The sequence below is a fragment of the Odontesthes bonariensis genome, chromosome 1 (genome assembly GCF_027942865.1).
Source record: "Odontesthes bonariensis isolate fOdoBon6 chromosome 1, fOdoBon6.hap1, whole genome shotgun sequence".
In the NCBI taxonomy this organism is placed as follows: domain Eukaryota; kingdom Metazoa; phylum Chordata; class Actinopteri; order Atheriniformes; family Atherinopsidae; genus Odontesthes; species Odontesthes bonariensis.
In genome coordinates, this window is record NC_134506.1 from 23,366,579 (window position 1) to 23,384,946 (window position 18,368).

General features: G+C 39.9%; 1 protein-coding gene across 1 annotated transcript in view; it reads right to left on the reverse strand.

Moving 5' to 3' along the window:
* The window catches only part of zfhx3b (zinc finger homeobox 3b), a 208,470-nt gene extending 191,550 nt beyond the window's left edge, over positions 1-16,920 (reverse strand). Inside the window, exons 1-2 of the mRNA XM_075460829.1 lie at positions 16,711-16,920; positions 661-693 (exon numbers count right to left, since the gene is read on the reverse strand). The gene's annotated coding sequence lies outside the window, so the exon portion shown is untranslated. The remainder of the gene's footprint in view (positions 1-660; positions 694-16,710) is intronic.
* Positions 16,921-18,368: the final 1,448 nt, after the last annotated feature.

Sequence of the window (18,368 nt, forward strand, 5' to 3'; positions counted from 1 at the left end):
CAATATGTTTTTTTATAGCCCTCCTCTTAACTCTTAACATCTGTTTATATATTTTTCAATATCCATTGATTCCACTGATTTTATAATGAACATATTTCATGATTTTATAAACCAACAAAATATGTAACTTGCCCAATTATTTAAATACAATTTTCCTTTAAGTGCAGCATGAAAAATAATTCTTTAAAAAATTAAGCTAATCATGAAAATATATATTCTGTAGTGTAGCATTTTCTGTTTGTAACATTTTATGATTCACCAACATCTCACTTTGTGAGCAAATAACATTATCAAGTGGAGAAAACTGAACAATGCTCAGTTTCCTCTCAGTTATCATAATCCTACATTGTAGATTTAGTTTGAAACATCAAAATAAACCAAAGACATGTTTCAGGCTGTGAATTAAGCAGAGTGAGGACGGTGTGTGTTCTTTTTTTTCTTTTGAACAAAAGTAGGTTTTGGTTAAGAAAGAATCTGGTATGTGGATTTAATGATTAAAAACATTCACCAAACCATTTCTCATAGTTTCGACTTCACCCTCAGCTCAGTCAAACCTTTAAGACCTTTTCCGCAGATGGAATCTAAAAAAAAAGCTAACTTTCCTCAGAGAAAATTTTCCAAATGTAAAAAAAAAAACAAGTTTGAAGAAATAACACTTACCAACTGGGAAGCAGGGACAAGCCTCTCTCAGTCCTGCAAAACAAAAGATATGGTATATATCACTGCCCACAGTCTTTAGTTGTATACGAGTAAAAATTATCTCAGAAAAAACTCACTGAGCCACAGGTCTCTCTGTTCCCATTAGTTTATTACAGTTACTATTCACAACCTTTTGCCAACATCATTCTGCCCCTGGGCTGTACTAAGCTTGCAACAAAATCTTATAAATAAATGGATAAAACCTGAATAATCTGGAAAATCGTAGGCAGCCATTATATTGTTATTTTGCACTCATCTTTGTCTGCAGGCTCTGTACTGTTTGTTATGAAGTTATTACAACCTGAGGGTGACAAAAGGACACTCCACAAATACATTGTGCATAAAATACATAAAATACATAAAAAGCCACCTTAAAAATAAAGTCTCTTTCTTAGAAAAAATGGAAATGTAAGTCAAAATCTACTCCTCTTATGCATTGATGGCATTCTCACTATTTTGAACTCTTTATACAGCAGCATAGGCAACAAATCAGACCGCGGCACATTGTCCCTTACTCATCCAGAATGTGGCTCTCTTTTTCAGATCCCCTGTTGGCAGGGAATAGAAAATGATATCTGACTCATCTCACCAGGCTACTACAATGTGTACTGCACACTGTCAGATGCTACAAAACACTGCAGACTCGAACAGTTTTATCAACAGCTTTCCCCTTCTCTCGCTGCTCTACGGACATTGAATTCGTAATATGCAGTGACACGCTTTTCTTTTTCTGTTTGTGTTGTGCATTATTGGAAGAATGACACATGTCGTCTTATCACAAACACGTCACACACACAATGGTAAACTAATCACCACACTGTATCCAAAGCACACCCCACCAGTCGTTGTTGTGTGGCCATAAAATTCAAATTTGAAGTTGAAAGGACAATTTTGTAGCCTGGGAAGCCAACCAGTGCGGGAGCTCATGTTTCATTTGCTCTGCCAGAATGTGTCTGGTCTTACCCTTCCCTTTCAAAAAGGCTTCAACCCAGCCAGTCACACCCTTCATCTGACTGGAGGCACTCTCGTAAACAACCAAGATGGCTGTCAATCATGTGGAACGGTATTTTTTTAATATAATGCACCATAGTCCTGGTCTGTGGAAAATTATTTACATATTATGCTTTAGTTTTAGTCCTGTTTTGATGCTCTGGATGCTTGTGGGTGCATCAAACTGTGTCTAACAGCATTTTTGATCAATCCCCTTTGATAACATCCTTTGGAAATTGGAAACAAAAGACTAACTAAGACTAATTAACATTTATCAATTTGTCTGGAAATGATAGAACAATATTGCAGTTTTTACACCAAAAGTAGCATATTAAACTAAAAAACTAAATCAAGCAGATTAAGCATCTTCACCCTCAGAGTGTTACAGCCGACTGGTCCAGTAAACCACTACCTCTCAGGAGAGGACCCTGTAACTAACACAACATGAAGGGATGGGATTACACTGTACATTACACTGTATCCTATAGGCGGTTTTAGATAATGTCAGGCAGTTTCTAATAATCAAGACTTTCTGAGATAATTACACTAGTTAATTACTCGTGAATAGACCAAGCACTTCAGTGAGCTTGCAGCTTGTCTTAGAGACACCAAAATCAGTCATTTTTTTGTCTCTTTTTGAATTTGTGAGTTTATTGCCGTCAATTTTAAAGCCTTCACGGAGGCCGTTGCAGTTAGTGAACGTGTTCTTCTGTGAAGTAAATGTGAGCTGCGTTCATTTTTATAGCACCCGCATTCACATCGACAATTGGCATGTGGATGCAGGTGTTGTGCTTCCAACGATGCAAAGCCAGGCTGGAGCCAATAAAAACCCAGCAACTTCAACAAAGTCATTTGACCCGGGACTAGCTGTTGATTTAATACTTTTACATTCCACTCAAAGGTCAGGTGTTAATCAGTTTTAACAGGTCTTTTTGACCAACGTAAAAAAAAGGGCTTTGATGATCAACTCCTGGTGATAAGCTTCATCACTGATTGAACAGTATCAGCAGATAATTTTGCGATGATGACATCAAAACTTTGTTTTAATTGCATTAGTGTTGTTAATGCTCTCCTAACACCTCCGTGTCTCCCTCTACACCATGTGATGATGCCAGTCATCCTTTAACCTCTGCCCTTAGACAAGGTAAAGGCATCTATTCCCCTGACTCCAGGTCACTAAGTAAGCTTGTATTTTTGGATGGCTGCTGCTGATTGTGTGTGTGTACTTTAATAAGCGGGCTGCAGGTCAGGCAGATTTATAAGTCCATGGTGGGGTGGAGCGACCACACTCCCTTGGCCTCCAGCTTCCCTCTGCGCCATTACGCCAGAGTGAGATATAGTGGGATATTGATCCCAATGCCACTTCATTTCGCAATAACTATTACACGATATTCTCCCAGGCTGCGTGTGTCTCCTGATTTATGCTGCCCTGCTATTTACATTAACAGTAAGTGTTTTTCTATACCAACTAAGGAGGGTCTTACAGCCACACAAATGGACATGTGAACATTCATATTGTACCATACTTGTCTTTTTGCTGCCTTTGATGTCTTTTAACAGTAGGAGGGTCATTCAATACAACACTGCCAGCAACGTGAGTAATGGATGATACAGACATAAACATATTGAGGAATATACTGTATCCCAGCCTTTATTACAGCAGCATAATTGACCTTGAGGCAATGTTATTTTCTGCATTATATCTTATTTAAAATACCTGCTTCATCACATCAACTCTTTAGGATGCTATTACAGTCAGAGATATATTTTCAAATGATTTCTTATTATTCATTTCCACTCGCTGGTCAGTTGTGTTCAGTCAGCATAAAGAAAGCAATCCAAATGGAATTGATTGCTGCATCTGTACCAGAAAACAAAATCATAATTTGTGTTAAATTGTCTATTTATGAAATACTAGATTTAACACACCAAAAATCTTTATAGTACATTAACTCCCATACTGGATATAGCTTTTAAACCTAAAACAGCAGAAATTCCAGTGGAAAAATTTACACAGTGTTTTCTCCTGGTACAAATTGAATTGAATGCAGCAAATTTGCAGATTGTATCAAATTAAAGAAATTGTTATCATCATTAGAACAATTAGGATAAGCAGCCCGTGTCTCCTGAGCTTGAACCGTCACCAGCTGCACACTCCAGAGCTGGGTCTTTGCCAAATTCCCTTCCATTGCAATGCCAGGCTGGTGTTGAGCATTTGTTTACACACAGAGCAAAGCTGTGTCAGTGGCAGAGAAGCAGGCATGAATGGGAGGAAGGGTAGCTGATAGACCTTGTATGGTGCTGACATTCCCACATGCAGCCCCCCACAGGGAGCGCCGTGCCTCAGATGCTTCCCCTGCAACATCGTGCCACTACAAAAAACAAAAGGACTAATGACCCATAATTGCTTCGGAGCTGTTTAAAATCAGATGAGTGTCATATAAGCTGGAGTATGTAAATCAAATCCTCCCCTCCTTGTCCCTCCTCCCAGTCAGCCCCCTTAGCTCTCTCCCCTGGCACAATCAAGTCCTTTTTTCCTCATAAGGGGGCAGGGCAGCTTAGTAGGCTCGCTGCCAAGTCAGGGGAGCTGGCAAGCGTGGTAATGTGAAGACACTTGTTGCTATAATACTTGCCTGTTACACCAGCACATGGTGGAAATAAGTTGGTTGAGGGGCGTGTGTGCAGAGCAGATGGGCACACTATAGCCTCCATGTGCTTCCATATTAAACATCGCTGTAGAGGACACGTGCTCTGCTCTCAGCTTTCAAAGCTGGCAGACACCATGTGCATGTCCCATTCATTAGGAGGTCCATTCATATGTAACGCGAAGTTTGATTGCACACAAATACCCTATCAAAGGGGAAGGGGAGTCGTTTGTGCTTCTTTGAATACGTGTTTACATACTTTTGAATGTGACAGTTTGTATTGTGCATGCTCAGAGGAACTGATTTTTTATATTGAATGGTAGAAGACATTTTAATAGTACAATTCCCAACAGATTGCTTTAAAGAAATGAGCAACCATTAAGCTTAGAGGATTGCAAGTGTTTACCCTATGTATTCATAGAATACTTTCTGACAGTAAAATGAAGCATGAAGAAAACTATTTGAACCAGAAACAACAAAAACCTTCACAAAAATGCAGCTTTGTGACGCAGCCTGGATGTAACAATCTTAAAAAATTATTCAAACTGCTGAGTTTAAGTATGGTATTGTCTCTGGGATGAAGCTCCGAACCAGGTGTCTGAAGCAGATGTCTGACCCGCTGAGAAGTAAGCAATGTCCTCCTGGGTCCCTGGTGTCCCGCAGCTCCCACCACACCCCATCAAGCCTTAATGCATTTCTTGTACCTGAATGCTCCTCTGCTATATGGAGTTTCTGGTGATTTAAAGACAGCAACAAACCTGTCCCATTTTCAGAGTGACATTATTGATGGACTGTCACTTCACATTGTAGGTAATGGCTAATGGTTATTTTATGGCGCATGTGTCAAATCTAATGTGTAAATTTTTTTTTTTACTTGTCCGGTGCCTATCTGTATCATTCTGTTTTATTTGAATTTAATGATTGCCTCAAGATTACCATTACAGTTTTATTATAACAAACTCCCTCGCTCCACAGCAACATTAAAGAACATTGACCTTTCAGCAAAACTACCTGAAAGGAACCACTTCAAAAACTCTTTCTTTGTGTTTTTTTGGGTATGCTATTGATTGTAAACTTTGTGTTGTGGCTCATTTTGTTTGTATTGCTGAATCAATACTGGTATAAAAGTCACTACACTCTGCATTGCAGAGCAGAAATGGTAGATTCCTGTCCAAGGCAAAGCTGTACACGAAGATTAATTGACAGGTACAGACACTGAGATGTACTGCAGCTGATCGAGCCCATCAGACATGCATAAAACGTGCACTATGTGTGAATTTTATTTCTATGTCCAACGTGATGTGGTGAAAAGTCAGTTTGCCAAACAGACCACCACCTCCTCTTCACCCCTCCACCTTTTATCCACTCCAGAATTTTCTCCCTGTCGACCTCTCGTCATGGACGCGCCCCCATACTTGCATGAACAAAGACTCAGTCCGTGCATGTTTATGTGTTGCTCAATGCACTGTGTGAAGAGAGAACGTGTCTCCCACTTATGTCCACATCTTAGAGGACCCCAATTTGTTAGGCATTAATCAGAACACCTGCTCTAAGAGCAACTTGTGTCAGCGGCCCACTTTGTGTCCCCAACGGTTTCCTGGTTGCCTGGCTCTTTGTTTCCCCACTTCAGTCATCAGTGTCATTTGAAATCAATTTAACGATTGTGCCTGAGACTGATTTGAGTATGCAAATGCTCGCATGGGGTGAAAAGGAGTAAGCAACATACGAAGAGAGAAGATAAGAGTGGGGTGAAAAAATGCCAAAGAAAGAGGACATGCTGTGCATTACTAAACTAAAACTTACTCTGATTAAAAGCAATGAATCATCAAGTGTTGTTCCAGCATGTGGCTGAAAACAAAAGGAAAAAACAAGCATCAACAACAAAAAAGTTTAATTTGGCTCTACACTTCAACATGATGGTTGGAACCACGTTTGAGAAGGGGAAAAAAAAGTCCCTATGACTGCGCAAGAAAGACTAGGTCAGACAGAGGCCAGAAAAGAAAACGGAGTACAAGAAAGAGCTAGAGAAGGGAAAAAAATGAATAAATTCATGGGCCCCAACATGAAAAGAAAGATGGAGGGGAGTGGGGAAGAAGAAGGGGCTTGGAGTCATCAGCAGAAGATTTTTATTGTCCGGACAGTGAGGCACACACAAAAGCACTGGGAAGATTCAATTAAGTATCATATGCAGTGACCTTATTGCCATGGTTACGGAACAGTGGAAAATATTAATCAGGCCTGCACTTGCAACAAGGAGAAATGGTATGGCGGAAGGGAAAGGAAAAGGAAGACAGCAGTGAGGGAGACAGAGGGTGGTAACAGAGGGAGAGGGGATAATGGTGCCGCCTTTATATGTGTTTGATTTTATGTGTTTTAATGAGAAGAGTTGCACAGGTTCATGACAGAGCCCCGCAAGCTTTGAACATCTGAATACTGACATCGAAGAGGCCCTTTTAAATAAAGTTGTTTATTTGTTTTTTTTTAATTCTGGTGTGCTCCCACCAAAACTTCACCTTGCTCATATTTATACAAACACATTTATACAAAGAAAACTCAATTCTGAACTAATTTCATACTGGGGTTAACTCACTTTTCAGCTCCCAAAGATTTATTTTAGCTTCAACTCTGTATTGCAGGTTGAATTTCATGTGCCCCAATGTCTGTTGATGTTTCCTTACAGAGGAAATAAAACAATCCCTCCGCATCCACAATCCATCACACGCACATGAATCCATTAATAACCCAAGTTGCAAATGTTTGCCACATGAAAACGAAATGTTTTCATCCATCAGTGCGCCTTTTTTTTTTTTCCTGAATAAGGGTACACTTACACATGGTTCTAAATAAATCCTCTAAAAAACAGTGCCAGTGTACTGTTACAGACACAGAAAAATTATGATGATCCTTTTCAATCATATTCCATTATGATGTTCCTCTCAGTCACATCTCCCTGCACACTGCAGAAGGGGAAAGTTGAAGATTGTTCTGTTTGATGAAGCTGTAGTGTGTTTGCTCGCTGTCTGCAGGGACTGTCTTGAAAACAATCTATCTGAAACTCCCCCGCTGAGCAAAATGTTAAATAAACAAAGATGGGGATAAACAAAATCCCTCCATTTCAATGTCACTGAGAAGAAAGACAACATTTTTATGCTGTGGTTGTGAGCAGAGGGTGGCAACGATAATGAGAGCATCGTTTAAACTTTGGACACAAACAAAAATTACTGTTTTCCTCAAAAGAGTTCATTAATATGGTCGATAGCAAACTAAAAGTTTTGACTCTAGTTACTTTCTGTGTGTCTCACCGTCATGATGAATGATTGCCTCCTGATACCAAAAAAATGTAAATGTCATCATCTGCTAAAAGTATCCTATTCTCGCCTAATTTCCAGTTGAGTTTTTGAACTGGAGGAAAATCAAAACGTTTATAAGTGGCAAATATAAAATGGGCCTATTTTTTGAAGAGATAAAACACATTGCAAATTAAATAAATATTGGTTAGATATAGACACTGACGTACAGAAGAAGCGACACAGCCATTCAATTTGTACAAGTTTTTCTCTTTGTTGGTCGTGTGAAGCATATGCAGAAGGACCAACGCCTTTTACCCACACATTTTGAACTCAACTGTATGATTACTTGAGCCGTGGGTAAAATGTTCCTAAATACTCATTTTCCCTGACACTGAGCATTCACACTTATGCGGGCAACACCTAGTTTCCACGATCCATCTCCCACAACTGTATTTTGTCAGAAAAATTACGTGAATGCTTTGATAAAAACTTGTTATCATAACATCATCGAGCTGCAGTCTTAAACTGCAACGGCCAAGTGTTTTCTCTGAATGCAAACTGAACACGTTTACTCCTGTTCTTTTACTACAGTACATATTGGTTTGCTGCTCTGACTTGCAATCGAAAGCATTTTTTTTAACAAAGACACTATCATTCAAGTTTTTATAAGAATGGTGGCTTGATTACTTCAGCTCACTTCATATTTATTTACACCCAAATTATGATTTAGACTGTGGTTAACACAGAAAAAGCATCTGCCAGGATCACAAGGCAGAGAAGTTGTTATTCCTGCCCTTGCAGCTCCAACATCCAGATGGCTATGATGCCTGTGCTTTCTTCAGAATGGCTCCTTTCCTGCCAGAGGAAATTAAGCAAGCCACCTGAGCTGCATCTTTTAGGTCTCAAGTAAACCTGGGTGTCAGACCTTTATACGGCTTTTATTTAAAGATAGTTTGAAATAGTTCAACAGTACTTTTTTATTTTTCTCAAGGCAAAACTTGATCTAGTAATGACTAAAATTGATAATTGTAGGCTGATTTAATTATTCTACTCATCAGTCAATTGAGTGATCATCCCAATTCTAAATTATAGCCGCATGTGACGTCGTGTCATGTGATGTAATACAGAATCTACTGTTTATGGCTATTTTGTACGGAAATTACAACACATTTAGCAAGAAATATGCATGCCTTCAGGGGTATGTGATTTCTATGCATCATATCAAAACTATGAAAGTTATTCTCTTAGACTGTGAGTTTACATTAAAATATGATCTATAAAAGTTTTTGAATTGTAACAGAATGACAGTCAGTGGTCAAGCAGGAAATTGCCCCATAAACTTAAAACTGAGTGATTTCACTTTAGCTACTGTGTGTCTGAAATTCTCCTGCCCGTCCCAGTGACAGAGCCTGCAAAGACTTATGGGTGCGACACAGGCTGATTTGTAAGAGAAGAGGGCCTGAGCAGAGAGGATGGTAAAGCACCTGATGTGACCATGACCGCTTCCAGAAACAATTTAATTCCACAGCTTCAGCCATCTCCAGCTGATCTACTCCTCCAAGGTCATTAACTGTGCCACAGAGGGTCACATGATTAATGAGTGACAGACCCTCTGGTGCAATAACGTGTATGAACGAGGCCCATTAATTAGACAGGGGGGCCGGAGAGAATGAATGGTCAGGGACAGCTTGGCCCCCACACAACCCTGTCCTTCCCAGACCCCATTTTTCATTTTCATCCGCACAAACAGACACATACAACCACTCGTAATAGTCCCAAAATACCGTGTGTGTCCCAAACTTGCCACATAAAAGAAAATTAAACAACAACGAAAAAAAAAATAACATTAACTGAATAACCATTTTCTAACACAACTTATTAACTAAACAATGCTTTGCACATGATATTATTCAAACCAAACACAGTGCAGTGCAGATTAAAAGAGCAAGAGGTCATTTGAGTCTAAATGCATCTTTGCAACTAAAAAGATCCAAGTGATACATCGAGGTGCTGTCAGCACTGGCCCCAGGTTGATCTGGGTATCAAGCATCTGAATGTTTTGTTGTTGCAGTCCTTTTCTAGGACTATGATAAGCACTCAGCATTACTGAGGGCAATCTCCTAGAGGAAATGAAACATTCTGCTGCCACAGACTGGCTTTATTAGAAGACAACAAGTCCCGCCTCTCAGGATATACAGATCAGGAGACTTAATTGATGCTGACCGACTGTCGATGTACTCCTATAGCTGGGAGAAACAAGAGTGTTTAACACTGCTGCACTGTAAATAGTATTCATTTCTCAGTATAATCAACTTAATGCAATTCCAATAACTCTATTTCTTAAAGTGGCCTTGTTGATTTGAAACCTCATAGCCTTCTGTTTTATTTTCACCAGAGCCAACAAATGTAATGGCTGCTAAGTATATTGGGCAATAATATACGAATGCTCTACATCCAGTCAGTGGATGCATTTCAATTTTACCTTGAGGTCATAGTATTATGGATATAGCCCAGCGGGGTCATTAATCATAAATACATACACTGTATGTAATAACAAACAGTGGGGGGAAATAGACCACAGAGAAGGTTTAAGATGAGGACTGATAGAAGACGAAGAGACACAATGGCTTTCTGTATAAACAGATCTCATCAGTTCATCCACAGCACCTGGGTCAGTGTTTCCACAAAGCTGCCACACAGTCAAGCGCATGTACACAAAAGTACATATTTGCAATTGTCATTGTCCCAGAAACATAACAAGCAGTGGCAGGGTGAATCACAATCGCTCAAAGGAAAACCAGAAAAACAACATTCATTTTTAGAAACAGGGAAAAACAAGGAAATGCTGAAATCTGTGAGTTTGTGTAATGAAGTTTTATTGTGAGAAGATTTCTAGGTCATAGGATACTTATCTGGGCTTATGAATATGGAGGGAAAATAATTCAGAAGGCACGCTGATAGTAAACATAATTTGAAAGGTACTGCTGACACTTTTACACTAGTTTCTTTTTTATAAATGAGGTACAAAAAAAATAATAATCAGAAATTCTTGCATCTTTTCAAGCACTCAGAGAACCCCTTGACCCTTCTGAATAAAGTATCTCTCTGGAGATTTGACACACGTCTCTCAGCACAGATCTGAAGACAGCCATGAATGTTGTTTGCCCTCTGATATATTTTTAATATTCAAATCGTCTCAAAAATGTGCTCTTTCAAATATTGATCTATCCATCTACAAGCAACATATCACATGCTGAGCTCTGGCATGTGATTTCAATGCTCCAGTCACTATGTCTTCTTCCTTTTATTCGGTGATATAAGTGGGCCCTGGCTGCTTCCTAGATGTGATGCACTTGGCCGAGGGATCCTCCCTCAACTTGTGCCAAAAAGTCCTGTGACCGCAAACTGTCAGTTTATGACATCGTGAAACTGCATTTGTCGTCTATGGGAACATAATCGAAAATGAAAAAGCCTATGCTTTTCTATTTTTTCAAATCAGAATGGATCTATCTAAATCCTAAAAATCCAACAAACAACTAAGCTTTTTAAGTGAAATATGCGGCCAAGATATATATTTCTTATCATTGTTATTATTTTCTTTAAGTGTATTGCACTACATGCCGATATGATGCTTGATGAAATCAGATTCATCGGTAAAGGTCATACATAAAAACATTTTGCAAGGAAAACTTGTAAAACTGTAAAATATCTTTTTTCTAAGGTGTGTACTAATTTGATTTATTCATTTTCTTTATTATTTATTTATTACATTTATTTATTGTGAGTCCTGAGAAACACTGTGCATTGTAAACATTTCAGAAACTAATGGAGTGAGTGTTTTTCATACTGTCGTTTGACCAGCAGCATCTCCTGTGGTGGCTCATTTCCTTAGTGCAAGGGGTTCCCACCCTCCACGACAGCCAAGCTTCAGGGGGCATGTTGGAGAGAATACGAGATGGAGAGAAGGAGCAAAGTAGAGAAGGGAAGCCATGCTGGGAGAAAGGAAATCTTCCATGTGCAGGAGCAGAGTGGCTAGAGGACATTTCACGCTAATGGCGGCCGGGCCAATTGAAACGACTGCAGCACTGCATGATTTGAAGGTCAGGAGACAGCGGATTATATTCCAGTGGTGGCGGAGAAGGATTGGAGGAATAAAATGGTGCCTCCCCCCACCACCCTGCCCCTCCTCCTCTCCTGAATTATTGCAGAACAGCCAAGATGGAATCAACATAGCACCAAACCCCACCATCATTACTCTTACATACAGCTCCGCATGAAACACACAGCACTGTGCCTGCACATTATCATGAGCAATTCCGCTCAGAAGCTCAGTTTCTGGAGCTAAACAATGCCACACACCATCCCTCATCCTCTTCAACAGAATGTTTAAACAGTTTTCGCCTTGCATCCAACTGTTTTTTTTTCTCCCTTTTTTAGAATTATGTAACCAAAACAAATTACATTTTATGCAACAAAGAAGGTCAAGAGTAAATGAGGAAAAAATGACATACAAAATACAACAATTAAGCCTGGGAAGGCCATTTTACGTAACCTCCAAATACTTTTATTATCATTCTCCTTGAAAGGGCATTATAATAATGATAAGAAAATAAGAAAAACAAAAGATTAAAGTCTTCTCTTGGGTGATACACTAGATAAAACACTGCGGTTGAAGAAGCACAGTCTTTGGTCAGGCTTACAGATGAGGGTGCAAAAGTTACTCATACGTGAGAAAAGCATGAAGTGATTATGCACATGACTGCAGTGATAAGCTGCAATGAGATGTAAATAAGATGTAGAGTGACTATACAGTTCTGACACTGTGCAATTAAGGCCAGTGTGAATACACTGTATTCTAAGGCATTGGATGTTACAGATTAAAAGCAGAAAGAACCCCCAGATTGACATGCAAGCAAACATGGAGACAAGAGACGAGGCAACAAGAAGTCAAGCAGAATTTTGTAAATCAGGGATAGTAATGGAATTAAATTACTCCCTTAAAAGCATCAGCTTCTCTATCTGCTAGATGCAAATAAAAACTTCTTGAGGCTGTGCAGTTTTCCACAATCCTCACTAGACAGTGCACGCTGCGTCTCAGGAATTCTGACCATAGAGGCAAGTCAGACTTATAGATATGACTGTTTTAGTCAAACTGAAAAGCTGTGTCTAAGGCAGCAGTGACTTTTTTCTCTTTTTTCAATCCATCTGTTTCCAGTGTCCGTAAACACTTAATACTTGAGGGCAGCATCCAATCCCAGCTGCTCCACCATACTGACAACAGAAAGGTGAATATCTTATAGGAGGAGAACAGATGCCAGTCAGGGTGAGAAGCCAATGGAGGAGCTTGTATCACCGAAGGAATAAAGCAAAGACACTAGCTGCCAAAACAGTATTCATATGCTAACAAAAGCCTCACACAAAAATCTGTGAATTTAAACAGCTCATCTCTGATACAGTGTTTTGCATAGCTCCATGGTGATGTGTTATGCTGCACACTATGATTCACACAAAAGCACAGGGAAAATGATGGATTCTTTCAGTATATATTGTTTGAAAAGGCAGAGGAAAGTGTCAGAAAGACAGAAAGACAGAGAAAAGGCATATATAATATAAATAAATATACAAATATCTATTTTATACCACTGCATCTGCTATAACAGAGGTTTTGCTGGCTTATTTTTATTGTATTTGTTTGTATTATATGTAAAAACACTCATACAAATGTGTAATTTGAAAAATGTCCTAATCTTTGCATTATTGACTCATATGAATAATATTAAAAACTGACAAATTCAAAAAGTTGTAAGAAATAACTGTAATGTCTGCTTGCATTTGTAACACTAATTTTATACATTTGATTAAATAAAAGGGTATAATAAAAGATAAAAATAAAAGATCATTTAAATAAAAAGGATTCCATAAGGAAACATCACGACCAAGCTTGTGAAACTCCAGATGAGCAATCAGGGTAGCCCAGTCAATCTATTGCATGGTTGAATGGCTGGCCGTGTTAAGCTCTTGAAGCAGACATTAATCCAGGATTTTAGGGCAGAGCTAAGTTTGGCAAATCTTCATGGCAAGGCCCAGACCTTAGACCGAGTTCAATCACTATTCAGATGCAGCGACAGTCTGAGTTACACAGGCCTCACATGACTGGTGCTGCAATCGGACTATGGGAATTACACGTCGGCTAATGACAATGACATGAAAATCCCTCAATGATCTTCATTTACAAAAAAAAAAAAAAAAAATAGACCATTTTTTAATCTATCGGTTATGTACAGTATTGTTGTTGGCATTCAGGATGCAAATTTTACTCAACCAGAAAAAGGAATGATTCATCTATAATGTTTGCTGCATTCTAATGCTCAAAATACTCAGAGACCGAATGACCTTTCTGGTCAGCCTCAGTCCCAGAACTAGCTTTAACCCTCCAGATGTATGCGGGGCGGGCCAGGCCAGGCCATGCCAGAGCAGAGCAGGATACACAACCCAGCACTCTCTGCAGACCGGCTCAGATCAACACTGAAGATAACTGTGCAGACAGACAGACAAACATATTAAGAGCTGACAGCTCCTGAACATGCTTCCCAGAAAGTAGCATCATCGTGTCACAGCAAATCAAAAAGTCACATGACTGCAAAAACATGCACACGCCAATCTTAAGGTGAAGTCATAGGGCTTGGACCAAGGCTTTAGGGGTAGAGCATTGGCTTTAGAAGTGCGTGTGCTTGTTGGCTGAGGAGGGATATTAGGGGCAGTGTGTTGACTTATAAATCTTCCAGCACAGACGAGGACCTGAGTTATCATCTGACATATGAAAAAATACCAGAGAAGCTGTGGATGAAAGAAAGGAAATGAAAAGAGAGTGATATAAGAGAAAGAGAGGGTCAAACTAGTATTGTTGCAGGCATCTGTTTTGCTCTCTGTCTTCACCCACAAAACACACTCCGTAAGTGGAAGCATACCCAGCACATATCAGATTTAATTCATGATTCCACATTCATTCTGTTTGTCAGAAGCACAACAGTAGCTAACTGTATGCCAGAAATAATCTTGTATACTTGTAACACCTGCAACTTCCTGTGTAGGATTTATGTTTAGAATTAGAATTTGGGTCATCATAGTGTGACAGTCTTCATTTCGGTATACTGTCAGTACAGTATACAGAAAGACACATAATGATAGGAAAAACAGAACATTTCTGTTCAAACAATCATAATTGTCAAGGCAGAAAAATAGGAATTGAGCACTTCTGTGTCACTTGTTTTCCTTTTTCCTCAGATTGGATAGAATAACACATTTCTACTACAGTGATTACAAACGCTGATTATTTATCATATAACCCAGAATTGAGAAATGAAAACAACCGTCCTCTCTCGTGGTGCTATTGAATTATATTGTGTTATGATTAAAGGTGTTTTTTTTCCCATTTCATCTACAGTATATTAAAGAGCGAACAAAAGTGTGGTTGTTATGAATATACCTCCATAAAAGAGAAATTTTAAATGCCTGTCAGTATGTACTGTGATTCCTCTGATTAAGTGTCCTTCCATTCTGTCAAAACTATCAGGGCGGATATTTCTTTGAAAGTACAACAAAAAAAATAAACACTGTGAAAGCCAAGACTCACCCGAATAAAACATAGCTGATATTTTGAACACCTGCCCCTGAGCCATAGCAGCTCAGTAAGTGGACAGATAATTCTCCAGTCAATGCTCGTCAACTCCAAATAGTTGCAACTGGAAAAAAAATCTACACTTATTAACACTGGAAGAGCTGCTGTGCATGGTATACAGGAGTGTGTGCGTGTGTGTGTGTGTGTGTGTGCGTGTGTGTGTGTGTGTGTGTGTGTGTGTGTGTGTGTGTGTGTGCGTGTGTGTGTGTGTGTCAGTGAATGTGAGTAAGCCAGTGAGTTAGTGTGAGAGAGAGAGACTCCAAATGATTTCGGCCCTGGAATAAATCACTGTCGCCACAGAAACAGGCCGACAGCTGTGATGGATGGCTGAAATTTTTGTGTTGATGTCTTTAGTATTGCTGACAATTTGGTAGTCCACACTTTTTCACTTTTCCTTTGCTAGTGTGTGGCTAAACACATCTACATGCTGACACATACCTGCACATCCAGTATTTCACACCTGCTCACAATGTGCTTTTAGACAGAAACATCCCCTGCCAGACTCTTTTTTCAACTGTGCCACGTCGAGAGTCAAACACCATCGTTTCACAAACTTCTGCTCCACAGATCCTGACATGAAATCTCACAACTTCTTAAAAATTCTCAACACTTTTTGTCAATTGTGAGACTAACTCTTTAAATGTTTATATAGTGTATGAAAAAAAACTTTAAAAACTGCATCATGGTATTGAAAGCAGAACTTTCTGTCATGAAGCTGTGGACACCATCTTGTGTGTGCACCACGGTCACATGATCTTTTTTTGCACCTGTACACACTGACTGTGATTGGGTAACACGTCACCACATGACACAGTGACTGTTCGCCGTGCTCGGAGCTTACGCTCTCTGTTTCTGAATGGCATCTTCTCTTTATGCCATCCACACAAACTGTAGCTGAAAAGTCATTTACTTTCTTTTCTTTTTATCTTATAACAACCCCTTTCATTCATTATGGTCTGATCTAGTCCACTCCTGGAGCACTGAACAGAACTTCTAGCCCTATCAGCACACACATGCACACACTGGAGTTTTCTGTTACAAAACAAACAAAGCTCATTTGCTTTTAAGACATACTGTAGGCTGTACATATTGTACAGTTAACTAAATCTTGACACCGAGAGATAAAGTTATGTAAACAAAAGGGGACTGCACACCCTGAAACACATAAATACCAAGTATGGAGTTGGGCCACTCTATGCCAGCCCCCCCCCCCCAGTGTTTCTATCTGCTCTCACCTGGCAAGATCAAAAAGAGTACGCTGCCCACAAACTTACAAAAGAATCAATACTTTCTGCAGCAAATCAGAACAGTCACAGGCTCAGTCTCAGCTGCACACTATAACTGTACTCAGAGTCCTGAAGGCTAAAAGTAAAAATAGACAGAGCAGAAATGAAAACATTTTACTAACCTTAATGTCTTTCTTTTTCCTTTTTGTCTTTCACCTCCAATCCCCTGTTTTCTTCTGCTGGTTCTTGTCCTCTAAACCTATAGTCTAAGTAAGTCATGCAGGAGCTTCCTCCTGCTCCTGCTCAGCCCAACGCCACTGTATTAGTCTGATTTCACACTCTGCAGCTTTGCCTCCCGTCCTGAAGGGGACGGTGAATGTGCTGCTTATTTAGAAGCCGGCGCACACTACCTGGGCTTGTAGGCAGCTGTTTAAAGCACAAGGCAACATCCAGGGTGCATAACATGCACACACACACACGCACATATCTTTCTCTCCCTCTCACTCAAACATGCACAGACTCACTAGCTGGCTGGTTGACAAGATAGGCTACACACACACACGCACACACACACACAGGAGAAAAGTGAAATATACACACACATGCAGGCAGTCAGTCAGAGGTCTCTCTACCTTGGCTGGGATAGCAGGCAGTGTGAGAGTACACACACAGGCACACTGAGATGGGCTGGTCGCTCCGTTCTGTCTCCTTCTCTCTAAGTGTTTAGAAGACAATTTCAACAAGGGATTGCTCCCAATCTACTAGGGTGATCCACATGGATGAGTTATAATATGCTTGCCACTCTCTCCCTCTCTCTTCCTCCCCCTCTTTTCTTTCTCTGTTCCCCCTCTCTCATCACTCTCTCCCTCTCTCACTCTTTCGCGCTCATACTCGTTGTTTTAGCCTATTATCGAGCCGTCACTGATTCCAGTTCAGGAGTACAGCCTTCCCCTTCTTGGATTCTATATTTCTCTTCTCTGTGGATGTGCATGAGACGGGGCCAAAGACCGACTCCACCTGAATGCGTATTAGTAAAATGCATTATTTATTACAAAGCTGCATTCGCCCCCCCCACCCAGCCCCTAACACACACGCACCCAATATGCCGGTGGACACACGGGGGGAGGGAGCAGTGGTTGCGACTGCCTCAGCAGCGAAGGGGTGCATTTGCGATACTTGTGTTTATGGGAGGCTGGGATGGTGGGCAGAAGGGGGCAGGGATGAGGGGTCAGGATTTGGGATAGCGGGGGTCTGAAGGGAGGTGAAAAGAATTCATAAGATATGATTCTAATATATTTATTTATTCAGTGGCTGGGATTGCCTTATCATCCAAGGTGCTGCTTAATGACATCACTGCTGGCTGCAAGCTGTCCCAAATCACACTGCCCCTCATTTTTTCATCAAAATGGCTTATAGTACTGTGTATTTGTGTTCATGTGTACGTGTGTGTGTGTGTGTGTGTGTGTGTGTGTGTGTGTGTGTGTTTCTGTGTGTATGTTTGTGACTGACTGACTGACTGACAGAGAAAAACAAGGTAAAGGGAAAGACTAAAGTAGACAATATTAGAAAATTCAAATAACTATTTCATGATGTATTATTTGTTTGTTTTTTTCAGTTTACTTGTGAGGACAGCACTTTCATTAATGCTGAAACAATAAAAGCAGTCTGGATTGGGTAGGAATTACATAAAAATTAATAAATTCAAACACAGCTCACAGAGACTCTAATCTCACCATTGTTAATTATTTACAAACTTTGACAAGATGAATAAAATCTTTGTTTATGAAAACGATAATTAAAAACTAAAATCTTTTTTTTCCATTTGAGCTTCTCAAAATGT